Below are 23,158 nucleotides of genomic sequence, written 5' to 3'. Positions count from 1 at the left end.
TACTCATCTCCCTATCATTAGTGAAAATCTGATTTTTCTCGTAATTACCCCCTTTGAATGCCCGGCAATAGAGAACAATACTAAAAACGGTGTGTTTCTTTATTATAAGCATGTTCTTGTGGAAACCTGAAGGATTTTAAGAAGTGTGTTCTACGGCTTTTTTCCACACCATGGACTGTTTCACGTATGCGGTTGGGAGATGACCCTGTCCATAGAAATGAATGGGACGATGGACGAAGGAAGGGCTGTAAAACTCTGTCTGAAAGCTGAGGCAGTCTAAAAAATCAACAGATTGATGGTGACTTTCTTTCAGTTTAATAGAAAAACGGTGACCCTACCCTCCCACCAGTACTTTGCCTTGAAGCAGAATGGTAGTTACAATTGCCTGGGGAAGGAGCTTGAGGAGGTTGATTGAAGTTCCACATCCAGTTCCCTGTGTGACGAGGAGGGAAGATACAAAGATGAATTTACTTTTTGATGCTCTAACTGGCCTCTGCTGAAGCTTTGAAACCATGACCCGAAACCAAACCAGTAGCCCCTTCATTGTTTAGTCTGTCCAAGGAAGTGGTAGTAACAGGAAATGTGTTCATGGATTTCACAAAGGCAAGCACAAAGAGTATATCCTCTGCCAGATGACCTGGCTTGGATGCGGGAAGCACCAAGAGTTTTTGGTGTATTTTGAAAAGTAGGTCCTTATGGAACTCATTTGTTATGTCATATTAGCTTTTTCCACTCAGGGTCCAGGAACAACTATTTCTGGATACATAACGGAACCTGGTACACAGATGTCTTCAGTCTCCTGAAAAATCTTTGTCAGAGGACCCATAAATCAAGCACCTCATTCTGTCAGAACCAGCCATGATCTATTCATGCCTTTTCTAGCATCTCTATGTAATTGCTGGATGAAGAACAGCATCTCTGTGTAAAGGTTGGCTGTATGAGCGACATTACCGTCAATAGTTGTTTCTGTCTTGAGTTTACAGTACAATTTATTCAAACCGAAGCTAAATTGGGCAACCAGCTGGAACTCAGTGTGCTATACCAAAGTAATCAAAGACCCAGTACTTCAACTGGAGAATGTGTGCCTGCAGCAGATGCTTGTGTATTGGTGGACACCTCTGCCCACGGTGTCCAATTGTAGAATTATAAACACAAGATTACACAGCCGATCTGCGCAATGGCAATGTATTTAATTGTTTAGCCGACACGTGTTTCGAACCAACGGTCTTCTTCCAGGCTGTGTTATTCATGTATAACCCTCCTTTTGGAAGGGTAACCTATTGTTACCAAATAGCTTACGTCAGAGCTAATTCTGACACAATTCTAATTCCTCTGTATGTTTACCGAGCCGCAAGTGCAAGACAGCGTTATATAGTGAGCGCTTTTCCCTGTGAGTTCTACGGAGGAATCAGAATTGTGTTAGCTCTAACGAAAGCTATTTGGCAACAATAGGTTACCTTACCAAAAGGAGGGTCATACATGAAAAATACAGCCTGGAAGAAGACTGTTGGGTCCAACCATGTGTCGGCTACACTTTGTTTTGATTACAGGTACAATTAAACACATTGCCATTGCGCACATTGGCTGTGTAATCTTGTGTTTACAATGTATTCAAAGCCTTGCAATTCCAGAATTGAACTTACTGGGTAACCTGGTCAGTGGGACACCACTCTTCGGCGTTAGGGTGGGCAATGACTGACATGTGAAACATGGGTTCACCCAGGTTATGAAAGATGCACTCAAGGAAACGTAAGGATCCAACCCCAGAGGTCACGCTGGGCATGGTGGAAATGAGGAAGCTCCTTCTGAGATGGCACCCGCAACTTACCAAATCGACCTTACCAAGATGGTGACCGTAGCGTTACAGCGCAGACACGTCAGATGCCATCCCGGATGCAAGCCTTTACTGACTCGTCTCCCTGCATGAAGACCCTTTGCACACAGTAAACATTGTGTCACAAATATTACCTTGTTGCCAAAACGCTAGTACCTTCCTCCTCCTTGCTACTCTAGTGTCCTTACCTTCCTGGACCCTCTGTGTCTCACCTGCTTTTTTCTCTGGTGTTCTCTACCTGACCCGTGTTGCTTGTGGACCATCCTTACATGGCTCCACGGAGTCTGCTACTCTCAGCCACTGACTCCTGACTCTCGACCAACCATTTGCAAAGACACTGTTCTTCAAGGTTTTTTTTCCTCCGGCTGGAGTTTTTCACCAATGGTAGGACAGCCTCTCTCTCCCTCTGCTTCCATCAGAGATCAAGATGGCTGCCCGTAAGGACCACCCCTTTCTCTTCCCAGACCAGCCCTTACGTACACAGGCTAGGCACAAATCAGAGAGCACTGATAGAAAATTCATTTTATTAAATATGTTCCTCCTTATTCTTAGTCAGTGAAGTCTTGCACTGCTGGGCTTGTTATGAACCAAATTCACAGCTCCTGTATGTTCAAAGCGGGAAAGTAAAGCGGTATATTCTTTGATATAAAATCAGTGAGGACTGACTTGTAGTTAAGCTCCATTGCAGAGAATGAGCAAAGGTCCTTCTTTTGATTACCCCAATGTCAAAAGGTTTAGAAAACCATTTGGCATCGATAGACATAATAAGAACATTTAACAGAGCCTCCCAGGAAGAAGTTGACAAAGGGCAATGGTCGTTCTTCCATTTGTTCACAGTCTATTTTGGAGTTGATATAGCTGAAGGTTCAATGTTGCAAGATGGGGAGAGCACATCCACCGTGACGTATTCTTTTTCGTTAAGGGAATACGAGGAAGGAGAAGCAAATCTATGCTTACAGGGGGTCAGCTTGGCTACACATCCTCTTTCACCATGGGAAAAGGTCATTAAGGGAAGATTCCTGAGGGTATCATGACAGAAGAGTGGACTTGGTTTATTTGGGACTATGCAAAGTATTTGACCAAACGATAATACTTAAAGAAACATGTGAGAGTAAACTCTGCATGGGTACGTGGTTACCAAATCTTCTCACAAACAAAGGATTTCTAAAGCATAATCTGTGGTGGGCTGCTCTCCAGGTCAATTGAAGTCTCCGGTTCTCTAGGTCCCTACTTAGGTATGCCTTATGGATATACAGTGGGACAGAAGAGCTCCTGTTGTCCAGTCACAGGATATCTTGTGAAGGTTCCTCTTAAGCTTGAGTACAGACCAGATATTGACAAAGGCCGAGAACTCCAGACAAGGCAGTGACCAGACCGAGCTGTCCACGGGCTTCTCTTTAAGGCTCTCGCCACTTCCCCTGTCCCAGGGTCCTGGCCCTCATACCCTTCATCACAATCTGACTCTTTACCTCAAAGCATTGCCATGTGTTTGTACTTAATGGAAACATGTATCACCTGCCTTTTTTCTAACTCATCCTGCTCCTTTTCAACACTCCATCAAAAGCTTGTCCATCACCCATCCCAGGATCAACCACTAAGGACTTGAATTCTCCTCCTCCGCCTGGCTTCCTCCCTCCACAACACCAATGGTTCTACAACCTCCTCTCTTGATTTTGCCACACTCCTGCTCTTACTCTGAGATATTTCCTTCTCCAACCTCTTACCTCCAACCACATGTTAATATCCTTTTCCTCATATCAAATCACAATATCCTCCTTCAAACTCCTGTTAATAGCCTCCTCTTCCTCTATATTCTCCTGCTACTGTTGTTCACCTCCTGTACTTCAACTGCTTTCCTCAAATCTCCCACTGAATTCACCTCCTCCTCACTCCTCTTAGTCTTTTTTATCGAACCCTCCTTTAAAAATGTGTCTTTTCCTTTCCTCCACCAACCTTCTGTCAATGTTATGTCCTCCTCTTTCCTGTACGATGATATCGTTTAACCATCATCTCCAAATGTCTGCGTCCCTTCTCTTTCTGTGCCTTACCTCCACCCTTCCTCTAATCTTCACCTCCTCCTCACTCCTGCTCTTTTCCCCCAATCTTCATTCACCCCCTGCTTCACTCTCCTGCCTCCTACTTCCTGATCTCACTTTTTGCCCAAATTTCTTCCAGCCACCTACCTCTTTCTCCAAGCATCCACATCCTAGCTCTGTTTCCAAACACCCATCCTCTGCAGTGAAACACCACACTATGTGAAGGGCCATATTCCTTCCCATTGAGCCATCACCAAACACGTGGATACTGTTGCAGTTATTCTTTGCTCATAGTGCGGACTGGCTGGGCAGCTTAGTGCATGTCAGTTGAGTTAGTTGGCATTCCATTGGTCAGTCTATAATTGGCCAGGCTGCCATCTTCGGACACGTGTCCATGCGGATGCGTGTGTGGAGCAGGCCACTCATGAAAAAATCTGTCACTCATTCTCTGTTCCTGCAGCAGCGATGGCTATCAGAGCGGGTGCGTTGTTTCTTAGAACAGAAAGTGTGCATGTGGAGAGGGAATAATGGCAACTCTGGGTCTCCATTTCCAACAGTGACAAGCTCCCCATCATCTTCTTGGGAAACCCCCAGCCTTGCAAGAACATTACTTGTAAAATCAATTCACTTGGTCTTATTCTGGCTACTTAAAGGTACCACACCGCCTTCTGTAGGTATCATGTGGTGTTCCCCTGCCACATGCCCGTGGTGTTGTGCAGGCAGCCCAGTGATCCTCCCCATACTGTCCCCGAGCCCAGCATTATACGTGGATGGCACTTAACCCCTTGGCTACTCAATCGCCCACCTTAGGGGTCAGACAGTTGGCCTAGTTACTGAGTGTAGAAAGGACTCAATGACAAACTATTGAAATATAGAATGTTTGTAATCCTTGGCGAGGCCTGCGACTATGAAGGAGGCGGCCTGTTGGATGGAAGCATTGACCATGGAATCCATTATATGAAAGTAATTATCTTTAGCGAAGCCGAGGTTTCATGCAGATCATCCCTGGCCTCTGAATCACCCATATCGAGTCAGCGGGGGGCAGTGTAATGTTAAAGATACCCACATAAACAGGCAAACAAAAACTTGGAACCCTGAGAAAAATAATTGCATTCGCGTAAATGCCTTCATTGAGCGCTGGCAAATATCATAAATATGAATTTAGTTCATTGTGTCCATTCCACTTCAAATACATGAAAGGTGCGGGAAGGCATGTACGAAACTATGGGTGAGATTCTCAAACAGTAGCACAAATTAAAGGAGTGCAGATAATGTGTTTGTTTCATTTGCACTACTTATTCTCAAAGATGACCTACACATTTCAGGAGGGGCTGGACAGTAGCAAAAAGATGCACTGTCCAACCCCCTTGCACATTAATGTGCGACAGGCTCCCAGCACCCACTTGGTGGATGTGAGCATATTTCCCATCTCTATGAAATGCTTGAAAAAAACGTATTTTCATCCCTGTTTCGGCGGATAGAAATGCAAGTGTGAAAGGCACAGTTTGAATCGTGGCTGTCACACTTACACTTAAATACAAAATCATGACAGGGTCAAAAGTGAGCCTGTCATGATTTGTACCTCAACAGGCACAGGGGGCTATCCCTCATTTGGGATGCACTTTTAAATGTGCAGAAACACACCCTGATTTACACGAATGTACAAAGGATTGCTTCTTCTGATGCTCTTTGTGGATTGGGCTGCTCCTTTCTTTGGCCCCATGCGTATGCATGCTACGCTTGTTAGTACGCATGCTTCAATACTTTGATACTTGTGAGAAGCATCCACCGTGTGTATTACCTAGGGAGGCATTCAATCATACTCATTACGAGTTTGGCAGACATTTCTCCCTGACGGTATTTCTGTTACTGACGGGTTGACCTAGGTAACTACTGCAGTATCATGACCTGATGGGTGCACGCACCCCCATCGGTAACGGTAATATCGTAAAGCAGCATTACCACTGTTTTACGATAATGGTCATTGGCCTGTAATACCACCCAAATACAATGGTATTACTGTTACCACCAGCAGAAATAATGTCACTGCCAGAACGGAAAGCACAGCAGCGGCCATCTTGAAAAACACAATCCACTCAGAATCTCCCGTTTCCTGTTGCCATCCGGACACCATACTGTGTCAAAGGAAAAGGTAAAGGCTTGGCTTCCAGAACTTAGGCTGCTCTAATGGTGCAGAAGGAGGAGACTAAAGCACAGGTAGCATGGATGTTGGCATACACTTTTATTATACCATATACAAAAGAGAAAACCTACCTTTCCCTAACATTAAAAGACGTTTCCCTACCTCAGCTAAAATGCTAAGGGTTCTGTCAGGGTGTTGGGAAGTTTCCTGCAGATCCCTCACTGAAACCCTGCCTAATGTCTCCTCGGAGGTGGCAAGGGGAAGGCAAACGCTTCCTGCCTCTAACACTAGGGGTGGTGTACTGCAGGAAGTTCTCCTAGGAGGAGACAGAGACCAGCTTGGTGAGGAGATTCCATGAGATGAGGAGCATACACAGTATGTTTCCTCTGGTAGGATGAATCTTCCCAGAGTACCTAGAGAGGTGATGGCTTATTGTCATTTAAATGTCCCTAACGCTCATGTTGGATCTTGAGTTGTGGACCTTAATGTTGTAACATCTGAGCAAACTTTACAAAAAGAAAAATCCCTTTTGGTATCCCAAACTAAACACCTTCCTCAAACCCAACAGTACACTATAAAGGAATGTGGAAATATCTTCAATAAACTAGCTTACTCTGTAAAGGGTAATCTTCATAGCCCCTCTCTTAATAACTTTTAGGGAATTAAGCCTACCCTTAAAAGTAATTAAAATATGCTAAAACCTAACTTTGTTGAAAGAAGCTACAAGTCCCAGAATCCTAGACGGACTGCAATGAGGAAGAGAGGTGAGGAGGCATACAGTTGTCAAAGTCAGGCAATTAAGCCTAGTACCCATTGTAGTAGTCAGGCAATTTAGGCTAATAGCGCACACATCAAAATTATCACTGAACCTGGGAGGCACAAAAGGCCCCATCAGGGAGAGAAAGCAAGGAGTGGAAGGAGCTGTAACGTTGGCTGGAGTGCCGGCTTTGGCAGTGGAAGCAGAAGCAAGATGCAAGCCTGGCAAACCAAGCAGAAGTGGGAGAATAAGAGAGACGCTGGAATGTGGAAACAGTAGATTTCACTTTTGTGTTTTGGGAGAGTCCTGTCCTCCCAAACTCTGAAGTGGAGAGGCTGTGCAGTGGAAGATGAGCTGGAGAAACAGTTTTCGCCATGTGCGCCTGATTACCGTGGTTGTCGAGCTACTGGCGTGTTGAACACTGAGGCAAGAAGCAATTGCCAATTCGAGAGTCTCAGGAGTAAAGGAAACTCCCAAGACGTGTGGCCGGAACAGAGATTTTACAGAGAATTATATCAAAGAGTGGGCACTTGTGCCTAATTATGGTTTTTCCTGAAAGACTGAACCCTATACTTTGTATACAAGTGACATACCTTTCTTTCACAAGAGTATAAAAGACAGAAGAAGAGAACATGCATTGCCTAAGCCAAGAGGTACCCCATACTAAGAGTGAAACTCAAACCTTCTCAGAGTTTAAAGCAATCTCTCTATATTGTGATGCTACTAACAAGGCAAAGGACAAAGATATAAGTACATTTGTATTACCTGAGGCTAGAAGCTAAGAGAGTGGCACCAAGGCTTCTGGGTAATTGTACGGGGTGATAGCTGTGAGAAAGTCAAAGGTGAAGTTGGGGAAAGGGAATTGGCAGCTTGCAAAGATTACACTGAAGCAGACTTAACCTGTAATGTCCAAGAAGGCCAAGGCAAGTGAAAAGTGAGTTTTGATGGCAAAACCAGATTGTTGTCATGACAGTTAGACAAGAGAGGCTCATAGGGTGCCCTTTTGAAGAACTCTATTGAAAGAAAGGGGGCCTTGCTTGCCTGAGGAGTTTGAAACATTTTGAAAATCCATCTTGTCGCAGTCTGTCTAAAAATCATTGAAGTTGTAGCAGTCTGTCTAAGCTGTGGCAGTAGTACAAAGCCCTGGAACTAAAGAGGTGTGTCTGGTTGTTAGTAGATGCTATGCTGAAGTTGTTGAAGCCAAGGTGGAATACTGTGGGACAATAGGTGTCTGTTCCCATGGCAAAGCAAGCAGAAGAATCATTGTTGAAGTAGAAGTATCAGAATTGAGAAGGTATCCTGATAAACATACCCTTTTGAAGGTCAAGACCATAATTCAAGAAGTCCTTATTGTTAATCATTAACTGTGTAACAATAACAGTGTGGACATTATCATTTTCTTTGAACTGTGGCAAATCTACCTATGGGAGTGATAAAGCATCATGGCCAGGATTACCATTGTGGCTATTTATCCTAGAAGTGAAAAGTGGAAGACACTACCCAAGTCAGTAGATTGTTACCACTGGAACCTTTTGTTGGTGAACCAAATTAAGACATGCTCTTTCTATGAAAGAACAATGTTCATGAAGTAACTTTAAATCCTGGGAATGGAGATCACTCAGGATATTAGAAGGTCCTTGAAGAAATTGGATATAATTCATGTCCTGTTGAATTGCCATACCTTTTACATATGTTTTTTGTTTAGTGTGAGGGGTAGTTGTCCTTGGTTAGAGTGTGTTCCCTTAGCTTTCAGAATAGGCACATAATTCCTAAACAGAGTAGCAAAAACAAGGAATTTTGATACATTTTCTTTTAAAATTAGATGGCATATTGTGAAAGATCTTCAAACAGTTGTCCGCCTCGCATTACTGACTCCTCACAATGTAATATAAATCAAGAGTCCACCGTCCTATGTCAAAAACCATGTTTCTGTCCCTTAAACTTAGAACTAAACTAATGAAGTAATGGATCTTCTTGGTCCAGAGGAAAAGCTCTCTTCTTCTGGACAACGGACCACAGCTCCAATTCTTAGGTGGGATCATTACCTAAGGGATCTGCCCCATGTCTCAATGCCTTTCCAAAGCACAACACAATGTCCCATATTGTAAATCAGTAAAGTTATTATTATTATTATTATTTATTAATGTCATACATTTTACAAGTAAACTTTACACATATTAAATAATACACAATTCAAACAAACACAAATTACATTTCATTACATATGTTAATCAGACAATCAAGAATGAAAAATCAGTATCAAATAATAAAAATAAAACTAAGAGTAAAACTAAATAAATAAATAAAAGAGGACGAGCGAATATTTCCTTCAGTGAACTCAACGGCAGGTAATAAAATGTAGTCTGACAATATAATAATAATTCATCCCCTGGTTAATCTATCAATAAGACCCAACTCTTTAGTAGCAATACAAGGCTGACGGTTAATATCTAATCAGATGCTAACGAATTCCTGGTTAATTATATGAATATGTGCAAGAGATTTTCCATCACAAGCCAGACGTTAAATAACAATATAAGGAGACAAAGATTGCCAGAGTTTACACATTGCAGGCAAAATATGGTCTTACTTATAGATTCCAAACAGTGAACATATCTGCCTTAATGTATGTGATATACCTTAGCCATGTCAGGGCATTCAGATAATTCATGTTTGGCAGTCTCGCCTGTTTCAAGGTTTTTACATATATGATAGTAGTGTTCTTTTACCGGTAGCTGTCTTTTGCTGCCAACCACTGCTAAAACTGGAAGATTATCAATTCTGATTAGTAGAATGAATCTTGAAAGTCTGGATGACGGACAGAGATTTAGACATTTCTAAGGGTTCATGAAAGAGTAGTTCCGATGTGTGGTAAATAGATATCTTTTAGGCCCAACAAATCTACAAAGACTACTTCATAGAGAATGTATCGCCCCCTTCAACGTGGTGTCCAACATATCTCACTGAAGAAACTCTCCGTACTCTGTTTGAAATGGGAATTCACAGTCTCTTTAGATAGTTCCTGATACAGAGAAGCCAAAAGCAGGTTTTTAAGGACTATTGATTTTGATGATAGTAAACCTAATTCCAACCTAATAATGGCCATGGGAATGCCTAAGATCTTTCTCCAAAATGTGCCTTCCACCACTTGAAGCCATTTGGGATAAATCGTCATAAGTGATTCGAGACCATACGTTACCATCGGGACAAGAACCTGGATATACAATTGACAAGCTCCCCAAATGGTGTATCCACCATGGCTAATAGTGAATTGATGTATCAACGCTCTAAATTTGGCAGCCCTGCTAATACGTGAATACATGCATGCAGAATAGTCTGCCTTAATCTCCATCTCAATCCCAAAATACTCATATTGGGATGTATGATGGATCTCTAGTTCATGGACCAATAGTCTCGGATGGGCTATTTTTATTACCAGAGAAAACCATTAGCTGCGTTTTCTCTCTATTGATGACCAGCCCGTTCAATTCAGTATACGCCCATAAAGCATTCGCCGATTTTAGGAGCCCACTAAAAGTGTGATCCAGAATTACTAAATCGTTGGCGTATGCTAATACGGGGCAGTGGGTGTTGCCTATTTTAGGTGGGCATTTGTGTACCGCTGTGATTGCAACTGGTATGTCATAAACAATAAGATGATATAAGAAAGGGGCCGTGACACAACTCTGCTTGACTCCCTTGTTTTGTTTTATCTGTGGGTCATTGTACCTTGTGTGTCAAGTTTGAGGGAGACTGTAGTGTTCTAATGGAACGCGAGAGTCCAACGGGCTCAGTTCAAGCTTAAAAAGGCAAAGTTCCAATTCATAGGTGGGATCTTTACCTGAGGAAATGACTCCCTTCCCCAGGTGTCAATGCATTTCCAAGGCAAATACAACTCAAACATCAACATTCTTTATTGTCCATACAGGTATCTTGCTCTCAGTATTTTCACAACGCCAGGGGAATGACTCCCTTCCCCTGACCTTTTCTCAGGCTTATTACACAGTTCACAACACCAGGGGGAATGTCTTCCCCAGGCATTTTCTCAGGCTTACTTTGCGGTTCACAATGCCAGCAGGAATAACCCCCTTCCCCTGTCCTTTTTTCAGGCTTACTTTGCAGTTCACAATGCCCCAGGGAATGGCCCCCTTCCCCAGGTCTTTTCTCAGGCTTGGTTTACACAGTTCACAACTGCTAGAGGGATCTCAGACATTCTTCTCCCTCTCTTTGTTTCAGCCCACCTGGTTCACTCTCCTGCCAAGCATTGCCATGAGGAAGACATCTCATTTCTGTAGGGGCCCAACCCTGTCTCTCTTGCTTCTTGGTTTGTCCAACTTGGCTCCTTCTCTTGCCAAATACTGTCACGAGTAGGATACCTTGTTTTTGTGTGTGGGTGCCAGACTCTGCTTTCTCTTCCATTTAATTCAGACCAACTTGGCTCCCTGTCTCGCCAAGTACTGTCACAAGTAATGTACCTCGTTTTTCTATGAGGGTCTCAGACCCTGTATTCTCTTACATTTCGTTCTGACCAACTTTTCTCCCTCTCTTGCCAAGTACTGTCACGAGGAAGATACCTTGTTTTTGTATGTGGGTCTGAGACCCTGCTTTTCAAGCCCCCACCGGCATCTAGCGCTTTACCTTTGTGGGCCTCTGGACACTCTGCCAATCTCCTTGGTTGCTTGCAGTCATTCGCTAGCCTGCACTGGTGTTTCTCTGCCCACCAGCTCTGGTCCTGCAATTCTTGCTTGCGGTACCAGTTTCCTGTTCCTATTGCAGGTTTAGCATTGCTCCACGATACCAGGTTCTTGGTTCACACAAGACCGCAGGGATTTCTTCTTCTCTGTGTCTCTTTCAAATCTCCTGTGCTGAAAGGTGCTTCATCTTTGGATGCTGGTGCGGCTGTGGCTCTCCCCAAGGGGCAATTCCTCCGGCTTCTCAGACAGTTCTATAAATCCTTTGTCAGTTTTTATCCTAATCGCTCAGTCCGCCTCTGCATAAAGCAAGAATGGTGATTACCATTCCACCAGGTATTCTTCATGGCTCTGTGCCTCTTCTTCATCTCAGTTGAAGTCCCATGCATTTTACTTGGGTCATCTGTCCTCTTTCTCGTCTCAGAGGTCAGCCCTATGGCAGCACACTCATAATGGGCTGGTTAGGTAACATGGAGGTGGGGTGTGAGGGATATGAGGATGTATGGGAGGTGGGTATAGGGTTGGAATACCGAGTTTCCCTTAGATGATCGTCTTTGTGCCTAGAGGGGGAGTCTCTCCCCATGAGATCCTCCCGCTGAGTACCATCCCCAGGGGAACTATCAGGCAGTGGCCTCACCTCCCTGGCCTCATAGAAATGGGCTCCTTCTCAGGGAGAAGATACGATATCTAAGGATTCATCACAATGCGTATGACTAAGTTCACAGAATCAGAGCTCTCTGTTCTAGTTGATGCTGTTGTAGAACATGCAGAGGAGCTGTTCGGGAGTAGACAGAGAAATACCTCTGCTCAGAGGAAGTCAGCTATATGGGCCATCATCATGGACAAGGTGATGGCAGTGGGCACCGTTAAACGTGATGCGGAGGACTGCTGCAAAAGTTGGAACAATCTGAAGGGGACAGACCACTGCCTCATTTCAGCACAGGAGGTGGCATAGTGGAACGCCTCAACATCATACCTTGGGAGGAGAAGACCAGCTCCATCCTCTACATGGAGGCCATGAAGTGCATCGGGAGTGCAGAGGCTGGAGCAGGAAGTCATGGCAATGGCGATAAGTCTATGAGGCCCCACATACTTTACTTTATTATTCATAAAGTGTCACACGCCTGGAGGCCTCCAAGTGCACAAAGAACAAGATCAAACAAACACACAGAATGGAATCAGGACTAGAGGGAAGAAAGGGTCATGCCGTCAAAGTGAGATGGCCATAGTGGGGCAACTAGTCTACTTGTTTGTGAAAGAGATGCGTCTTTAACCCTTTTTTGAAATTTGTCAGAGAAGGAATAGATCTAAGCGCCAGGGGGAGTTCATTCCATGATCGAGGAGCCCAGCAGTCAAGGCTAGCACCCCTTATTTCTGGAGTGTGTAGCATAGTACGGATACAAGATGAGTATTGTTGGATCACAAGTCTCTCTTGACAGGTGCCTTCAGAAGGCGAGCTGCTAGATATTTAGGCAGAGATCCATTGAGGCATTTTTGGGTTAAAGTCACAGATTTATATACACTCCCATTTTTCACTGCAAGTGTAGGTTCTGCCTTGCTCCAGAAATGTGATGGAACCCGCCCAAACCACATACTACCTGAACAGCTCAGTTTTGTGAGATTTGTAGTTTACTGATGTTGGTGGCGGACATTTCAGCCAGTAGTCTGTTACAATAGTTGAACTTGGAGTTGACCAATGCAGAGCCGATCACAGCTCAGTTTGCTTAAGTAAGATAAGAGCAAATCTACCTAAGTAGGGAGTTCAGGTAGGTACAGGAAGATCGTAAGTGTGCAGCGTGCTTGGACTAGACTAACGCGAGGGACTTTTGGAATTGAACATCCAGCAATGCAGAAACTTTATATAGCCTTGGTCTTGAGCCTAAGATAAGCAGCTCGGTATTGTCATTTTTAAGTGCCAGTGAGTTTGTTAACATCCAGGATTGGATAGAGGTGAAGATTTGATTCACCATCGTGTTTGTTTTTTTTGTTCTTCATTGTGCATTTGGTTAAACAACCCTTACACATAAACAAGTTGCTTCCTAACACATTTAGCATAAATGTCATTAAAATACAATAAGCCCCCCTGCAATGTCAAATAACAGTTGTTAATAAAACCTTATTGTACTCAAAAGTTTAAAAAGGTTAACAAAGTTAAGATAAAATAATAAAAACACTGCTTTTAAAATCACTTGTAGAAAACCCAATGTTGGTTAATCATAGGACATTTAAAAGATTTAGTCAGTCTATCTTTAATCAAGTTCCATTTGTGCTTTCTTGTATAGGGGAACCAGGAGACTGCAATTAGTGAGGACATGTCTAGCGACATCAATGTCCCTTTTGCATATTCTGCATAGACAATCTTCCGTTGGAATCCCAGTCCAAGCCCCAGTATTAACATACACAGTAGAAGTTCAAGTCTCAAATTTATAATGAATCGTATTAATGGGGGGAATAACATTTAATCAGGTAACTGTAGCGTTTATCCATAGAACCTCCTCATTGTGCATATCTCTGGTACTAGATTTTCCTGAGAGATTTGTTAGTGACTGTATTCGATCCATTTCCCTAGTCTTTTTAACATGGCCAGACAAATGGAACTCAATGAGAGTATCAGGGAGATTACCCACCCCTATAGCAAACAAGTGGTTTCTAAACATGCAATTTAGGACTGAAAACCAGGTGCTTCAAGAGCGCTTGGTCTGGTGGACCGTAACTGTCCTCAATAATGGATTGGTTCCCTCGTCCGTATAAGTGTTTGCCCAGAGTCTACCCACCATAATTTTCAAGGAAGAAATAATTGAGGGCAGTCCTAATTCCAATCTAATCACTTCGACTGGAGTAGCACAAGGTAGGCCTAAAATTGAACGTAATATTTTAGCCTCAAGAGACTCCAGTCATTTAATAGTACCTTCAGGATATACCTCCAGTGCATATAGGATATTAGGAACAATGGATAACCTATAAGCTCGTCCCTTTGCTTCGATTGTGCCCCCCTCATCCTGTCAATAATCTTCCTCAAAACCATCCACTTCTTCCAAGCTTTACGTACAGTACTGCTGCATAGGTGCGTAAAGGCACGGTTGCTAGACAATTGGATACACAAGTATTGTATTGACTAATACATTCAATTCGGGAGTCTCCCACCTTGTTTTTGGGGGCTTTTTTCCCAAAAGTGAGGATCTTAGTTTTATGTGTATTAATCACCAGACCATTAATTTTTGCATATTGATGCAGAATGGTTAGTGAGCATTGTAATCTGATTGGTGTTCTGGCCAAGATCGCTGTGTCATATGTGTAAGTAAGGCAGTGTGGGGAATTCTTTCATTCTTCTCAGCCACCACTGAGCAGTCTTTCCTATGAATCTATCTCAAGCTTTATTGTTTTCTCTCTTCTTTTTGGCAATCTCTACATCATAGCTTAAACCGGGTGTGTGATATATGATATGATAAGTCATTTATAATGCGCCTGTACACAGGTGTTTCTAGGCGCGACAAGACAAGGGGGGGGAGACAGAGGGTGGACAAGACAAACCATCTTACTAGGCCCTGTGTCATTCAGGTCATGCAAGTGCGAGAAAGAGATGTGCAAGCGGAAAGGTTGAGGGGAGAAGTGCCAACAGGGCAGCAATACCCTGAGTAAGTGCAGCACAGAGCAGTGCAGCTCTGGGTAAGTGAGGAGAAAAGGAGAGAGTGGAGTTGAAGATGACACCAAGGTTTTTTGCCTCACCGGGAGGCCAAGGAAGAGGACCCAAGGAGGGCAGACAGAGTGAGAGAGGGGAAAGCAGGAGCAGGGGTCCCAATGAGAAGAATCTACATCTTACTGGCATTAAGGCAGAGATCATTGGAGACGCACGACTCCTGAATCACGGATAGACAGTCAGGAATGAGCAAGGGAGGAGAGGAAGCTGAGGGGAGCCTGAGGTAGAGCTGAGTGTCATCTGCATAACACTGAAAGTTAGAAAATGTAGAGATCAGGTGGGTCAAAGGTGCCAAGTCTAGGTTGAAAAACCAGTGTGAGAGGATAGGGCCCTGGGGAACGCCACAGGTGGAGAGAGAGGTGGCATAGAGAAAGGAACCAAGTTGGACCTCGGAGGGGCGGTCCAAGACAAAGGAGGACAATCATTCCAGGGCCTGATCTGTGATGCCTAGGTTCTCACACAGTCGATTGATCAGGATGGCGTGGTTGACCATGTCAAAGGCAGAGGAAAGATCCAGGAGGATGTGGACAGGTGTGGCTAAATCTACATCTTAAGAGATGTCGCACAGGGTCCTGCCCGAACATTGTCACCATACCATCCAATACAATGCCACTAGAATCTCCCATTGGGATTTATCAGAATTGTCCACATTGTCATTACATTTCCTGATATTAGAGGCCGTCCAGCATAGGCGATTACCCTATAGATTTACCACTATGTTGGCCCTTACTTTATCCTTCAGCTTAGTGCTTGAAGGAAATATCATGGAGAGGATTGTGTGGTCACTTAGGTGTGTGGGAAGCACCTCCAGCACTGGGTTGCGCTGCAGCAGAATATCATTTGTAAAAATAAAATCAATTCTGCTGGCATTCAGGCCATTGGACAAGGTGGGTCTAAAGCCTCCATCCTTAGGGGGCAAAACATGCATGTCAAATTCCAAGAGGCTATCACACCAATCTCTGCTCAGTTTCCCCCTTTGTGCCTTAGAATGCCTCCAAAACAAGGCTTTTCCAGGCAGTCACCGTTAAAATCACCAGCTAGAATGATCATGCCTTTAGGATTATTGGCATGCCATTCACGAAGGGAATCCTTCACCAGGCTCATTAGTATGGATCTGCACCTGCCATCTAGGGGATCATAAAGAGTCACCAGTATTGAGGGACATTTATCAATGGAAGGGGTAAACATCTCCCCACAATGGAAACTGCTGTGCAACTGATTAGCCGAGAGGTGCCTTAAACCATACGCTGCATAACCACCCATGCATAGTCCGCCTTTAGGGGTCCCTGCAATCGGAGTCTTAGCCAAGCTAGTAAGTACGGTGTAGACATCTAACTCAAACCTACTGGTCAGCCATGTTTCCTGCAGAAAGGATATGTTAGCGTCCTTCAATTTTGTGAGCCCCTCACAGTTTATCAAAAAGTAGGTGGGTGTGTTCAAAGATAGCCAACATGTTACCCCAGCTGAGGTGTTCTTATGTCACTGCCAAATGAAAGAAATGTTTAGCCAGGTGCCAGCCACCCGGACATGGTTCCTGGACTGGTCCTTTTTTGTAATGGCAGAGTGGATACCTCAGTCAACAAAACAAATGGACCTATGGAACCGGGAATAGCCTCTCAACACATTTATTTATTTCATAAATACCAATAAATGTTCAATTTTCAATTTCTAAAAACTTTTATTTGCATATCAAATTCATATAAAGTACTAGAACATTTCCACAGACAAGTATCTACAAATTCCACTCATACTCAATCACTCCTACCATTTGTTCAATTTTCTGCTTTTTCGTATCAAATTTTTTTGACATGTAAATATAAATGGCCTCACATATGGACGGCCTCCGACCCTAACTGCACATTACACAAAAGTCCTCCATTCGATTATCTGATGGTTCCGTCTGTGTGTTTCTAATTACACCAACATACGTCTACACGTGTTTCGGTTGTCTTTTTTCGGGACATCAACATTCATCGGCCCTTTGTTCATACAACCTTCTTCAGGACAAAATTAGGGGCGTTTCCTTATTCCCATACGCATCGAGTATCACCACCTAAAATACAATACACAACATCAAAAACACGCTAAAATCAGTTGAACTCAATTTCATACATTCTCTGTTATCTGTTAAACATAGGCTATTCCCACTGATTTGAACCACAATTAATGTGAAGGTATTATTCTCAATAGTAATCATCATGACAATGTCTAGGGGTAACACACTTGTTTAGCCCCTCATTTCCATTGTTAATTGGATTAATCCTGTCTACATCTCGGTATAGTAACCACCCTTATCTAGCCCCAACGAAGATGCAAACAAACATGTTGGAACACTACTTGTGGAGCATTGTACTTACTCAACTAGATTGTGTCTCCCTTTTCTGTATCACTACAGGATATTCAAAATCATTCCTCAAGAGGGATTCTTGCCAGCTCAGTCAGCAGGGACCTATTAATTCTCGTTGGCCCCTGGAAAGAAGGAAAAGAGCACTTTCTAAGAGGGTTTGTCAGAGTCTCTTTTGTACATATATGTAAGCCGAATCGATACTTGCAACGGCTATGATCTCGTGGTGCACCAATTCTTAACGCGTCTTAATTCGCCAATTTGCACGTCGTACACCAATTCTTAACGAGTAGCCGATATCTCTTGTGGTCGTTATATCATTTGACACAGTCTGTGGGCCAAAAATGGATGAAAATAGCTAAGTGCGTTCGTGTTCCTTTACATCGAACTGATCATAATTAGAGCTGTTCCCTACATCTCCTGGTGACCTTTCTAGTATAACCCCTACATGTACCCGAGCATTAAACAAGATCTAATAAATCTAGTAGAAGCTATATTCTACTCCGTACTATCCCGCCATTCAGTTCTCTCTGTTGTTTGCAGGAGGCTATCCCCAGTCACTTGCTTACCTTGCTTCTTCTTTTCAGGTCTTTTCAGGTCCCAACTACCTGCCGTATTAATGAGAATTAAAAGGTCCCTCCTGACTGAGCTGCGAAGAATCCCTCTTGAGGAAGGATTTTGAATATCCTGTAGTGATACAGAAAAGAGAGACACAATCTAGTTGAGTAAGTACAATGCTCCACAAGTAGTGTTCCAACATGTTTGTTTGCATCTTCGTTGGGGCTAGATAAGGGTGGTTACTATACTGAGATGTAGACAGGATTAATCCAATTAACAATGGAAATGGGGAGCTAAACAAGTGTGTCACCCCTAGACATTGTCATGATGATTACTATTGAGTATTGTGGTTCAAATCAGTGGGAATAGTCTATGTTTAACAGAGAATGTATGAAATTGAGTTCAACTGATTTTAGAGTGTTTTTTATATTGTATATTGTATTTTAGGTGGTGATACTCACCCTACTCGATGCGTATGGGAATAAGGAAACTCCCCTAATTTTGTCCTGAAGAAGGTTGTATGAACAAAGGGCCGATGAATGTTGATGTCCCGAAAAAAGGCAACCGGAACACGTGTAGACGTATGTCGGTGTAATTAGAAACACACAGACGGAACCATCAGATAATTGAATGGAGGACTTTTGTGTAATGTGGAGTTAGGGTCGGAGGCCGTCCATATGTGAGGCCATTTATATTTACATGTCAAAAAAATTTGATACGAAAAAGAAAAAAATTGAACAAATGGTAGGAGCGATTGAGTATGAGTGGAATTTGTAGATATTTGTCTGTGGAAATGTTCTAGTATTTTATATGAATTTTATATGCAAATAAAAGTTTTTAGAAATTGAAAATTGAACATTTATTGCTATTTATGAAATAAATAAATGTGTTGAGAGGCTATTCCCGGTTCCATAGGTTCATGTTTTGTTGACTATTATATAACGCCTGAAGGACCTGGGACCGTAATCAGGCACCCCTTAGTTTTATAATAGAGTGGATACCTCTTCAGACACCATTCGGACTCAGTTCATAGTATCTATCCAGCACTTTGAAAGGTCTACATTTTGCCACCTCAAAACCAAGCTCAGTGAATTTGCTGGTATGTTGGCAAATCATCTCTGTGGCTTCAACAGAGGCCATTGTGACAATCTCAGTTGGTTAAGCTGCTGCCACAAGCCAATTCAAGTGATGCAATGTCTGTAAAGGTCAATTTGGATAAGGATGGGATGAGCTGAAACAATTGAAATAACCATGTTTGGTTTAAATATGGACTGGAGTTCGTCAGGCATCTTTCAGTGATTTTAATTAACTTTGAATCCAAGGACTGTTTACTGTGTGGAGGTCCTTTCCCCAGACGTTCTTTTCATTGTTGTAGAAGCTCCACAAAGATAACCCAGGATGGTTGGGTATTGTTATAGCTCTTTTTAGAGTATTCCATTGTGGATGACTGCAAGGAACGGTGTTGGGGGCAGGTCAAGTCAATCCACTCTGTGGCATGTGCTGGCTTTATCTCTACCAGGCGAGATCCCGATGGCCCATGTGTTTGCGCTTCCTGGATGGTCTGCCGCTGACTCAACCCTTTATTTATGTTCAGAGAATTGAGGCCAATGACCACCTTATTGGACTTCACTGAGATGATGGGTAGAATAATGTTGGATTCTGGTCTGCCGTTGCTGTCAACATCAGGCTTCGTTGCATGAACATATTCCTTTCAGAGATCTTGCTGCCTGTGAGGCATCAATCTAAGGGGCCACGAAGGCACGCCTGCCTTGTAGTGCCTTCACCCAATTAATTAGTGATGGTATAGTAGCCAGAAACAGGAGAGAGATTCTAGTTGCTTTTGGGGTGGGGATGTTGTGTACTGGCTATCTGGTCACCAGAATTTGACATTATGGTGGATGGTTGCCTACTACAGTCAGCTTTGACGGGGGACATCGCCAAAGTGCTGTTTAGCATCGACATCTCCGCACACAGGGTTTCAAGAGTATGGTCCTCAGAAAGAGCCACGATGTTAAGAATGCCATGTTCACTATTAGACTGTTTGGGGGACTTTCTTGGCTCGTTACCGTTGCGGAAGAACCTCTTGCTTTATCCCTCTTAGTTCCGTGTGATATAGGCACTGCATTCTGCTCGCTTGATTTGAGGAAAAAATATTTTTTTAGATTTTGATTGTTCTCCAGCCACTAATCTCTGCATGACGATTTCCAAGAGGGAGCTGGTGTTGGATTGATTTTTGGCCAATTTAGTGACTAAAAGCAGAAGAGCTTCCAGCTTCGATTCAATAGACTGGATATCTTAAACGTTCCATCTTCAAGCTCCCCTGTACCTGGAGAATCTATTTCTCCACTATAGACCGACACTGCTTCGGAATCACTATCTTCATAAGCAGAGATAGAGTTAGAGGCAAATTTGCCCAGGTCCGGGGTACCAGCCAAATTAGTTGCAGGCGCCACCATCTGGAAAACGCCTTCGAGGTCCAAATATTTCCTCCTTAGGTTTTCACATAAATTAAGTAGGGATCCGTTCTTGTCAACAGTGAAGGAATTAACTTGAGGAGGGGCCAGTGTCGTTGGGTCAGGTATATCCCATTCACCGTTCTCTGGAGCCCTAGGAGGGACAGCAACCACTTTGTTCTTCTGGGGTAAGGCCAGTCTTTTGTTAAAAAAGCCCATAATATTTGTTTGCAGGGCCAACCCCATTCCTTCCTTTTTCCCTCTTTTTGCGCGTGGAAAGCCAGACTTTTTGCGTGCCTGAGGTACTGGGCTACGCCCCCACTTCCCTCTCAGGACTGTCAGGCTTTGAAGACCATATCTCATTTTCCTTAATTCCAATAAAGCGAGTACAATTAAACAAGATTATGGATCGGGAGCGCTCAATCAAATCCAGAAGTTACTGAGAGCACAATTAAACCAAGGGCCTGGCAGACAGAGTAACTCTCTTATGGGGAATGATAGAATGTGGGGGGGCGGGGTTCTTATGAGACGCAGCTCGTTCCGCTGCTGGGAGGGAAAGCGGTTGATTGGGAAGTCGCCTTGCTGTATTTCAGCTTCTTCTTGGTGAAATACTGCAAGACGGCTCAAAGGGACCTAATCCCTGCAGTCACCGCCTGGCAATGGTATAACGTGATATCCAGAAAAAGCTACTACCACTACCTTAATGCCTCACTGCAACACTTCTTGTCTAGCCTCCACACTCTTGCACAATGAAACAAAAATGCTTGTTCTCAGTATTCAAATCAACCCCCTCGAAATGCAGTTAGACCTACCAGTAGACTCCCAGTATGCCCGGGCTGGACCGTGCTTGCTGCCAGAGCTAGTGTCTCTGCTCCAAGATCAGCACTGGCAAAATATGGAGGGCTATTGGTGCCCCTCAGCTCACGCCCATCCTGCTAACTGCTTGGCGGAAATCCACAATTTGTATTCGGAGTCCACTCGAATGCCGCATCAGAGCTGTGCAGCAGTCACACAGGAGACGGACCACAATCAGGAGAAATGCAAGGAAAGAACCTTGCTGTGTGAAAACACGGCGAACAGATGCACAAGGGATGGTCAAGCCACACCTCATAGGATCCACAACACAGAGAGGACGCTTCTGACAATATGACCTGAGAATAATATAAGTCACCATCTGAGTGTCCTTGACGTAATAAGCTGAGAGTTCCATCAAGAACTGGGTGACATCCGCATAATTCATATAGTGGACACCCATACTGTCTAATAGGTCTAAAAAGGGCCTGATGTAAAGATTAAACGGGGTAGGTGAGAGACATGTTCACTGCGGTACACCACAGGTCTGATGGACAGGAGATGCTTGAAAGTCTTTTACAGCAACCCTGATCATGCGGGGGGGCCAAAAAAGACTACATCCAGCAAGAAGCACGTTCTGAAGAATGATCAAACTCAATCGCCCTTCTGATGACCAGAGAATGCTCTATGAGATCGAATGTGGCTCACAAATCTGATAGCATTAGAAGTGTGACTTACTCGCCATCAATTATGCTCGATATGTTGGACTTTAAGTCGAGAAGTGTTTTCTCTGTCCTGTGTCTGGCCCGGAAACTTGATTGGCGGACACCCTACAGATAAAGGGGGTCATCACGAGTTTGGAGGTAATGGAAAAACGATGCCAGTAAAGGATTACTGGCACCGCATACCGCTCCGGGCTATTCCGACCCAACAACCAGGTATTAGAGGCACCGCTAATAACGTTGCCGCTAATAGCGGCATGGGCGCGGGCACGCAGGCCTTCAGGCCGGCAATACTGGGATGCCGCTAACAGGAGAACATCACAAGTCAGGCAGACATGCAAATACCGGCATCATGAAGGCACTAAGATGGGATACCAGCATGCCGGCAATGCCGGCATAGCAAAGCATCCGTAAACTGCTATGTGCAGTGTTCCCAACTGCCACAGGTGCACACAATCAGCACAGGTGGAGGCAATGGAGTCTGGGCCAGAGGACATGCTTGCATTGCTACACCAGCAGCAACAACAACAACAACAGCAGGCACCACAGAGGAGATGCAGGAGGAGAAAGAGGGTGAGATAGGCCCAGCAGGCCCCATCAGTGCAGCCCTGTACCATCTGGACCGGGACACCATCACCACCATTGTGGACATGATACACAAAGACATTGTCAGCCTCATTGAAATACGCACCGCCATCCCCCCTCTACTGAAGGTAGTGTCAGTGCTCCACTTCCTTGCCATAGGCACCTACCAGCACACAGTGGGGCACATGCATGGCATATCACAACCCTTATTTTCTCGCATGCTGTACCAAGTGCTTGATGCCCTCCTGAAGCACACAAGGGACTACATATCCCTACCAGGGACTCCGCAGAAGATTTTTGATACAAAAGTTGGCTTCCATGCACTGGCAGGCATACCAAATTGTATAGGTGCCCTATACTGCACCCACGTGGAGTTGGTGGTCCCGCATGCCATGGAGGTGGTGTACCGCAATCGCAAGCAATACCACTCCATCAATGTGCAGATGGTATGTGACGCCAGCAAGATCATCACACATTGTTGTGCCAGATATCCTGGATCAACTCATGGCTCAATGGTCCTGCGGAACTCCATGCTACCACGCTACA

The sequence above is a fragment of the Ambystoma mexicanum genome, chromosome 4q, assembly GCF_040938575.1.
Source record: "Ambystoma mexicanum isolate Mex_15411 chromosome 4q, UKY_AmexF1_1, whole genome shotgun sequence".
Lineage (NCBI taxonomy): Eukaryota > Metazoa > Chordata > Amphibia > Caudata > Ambystomatidae > Ambystoma > Ambystoma mexicanum.
This window is presented reverse-complemented; position numbering follows the sequence as displayed.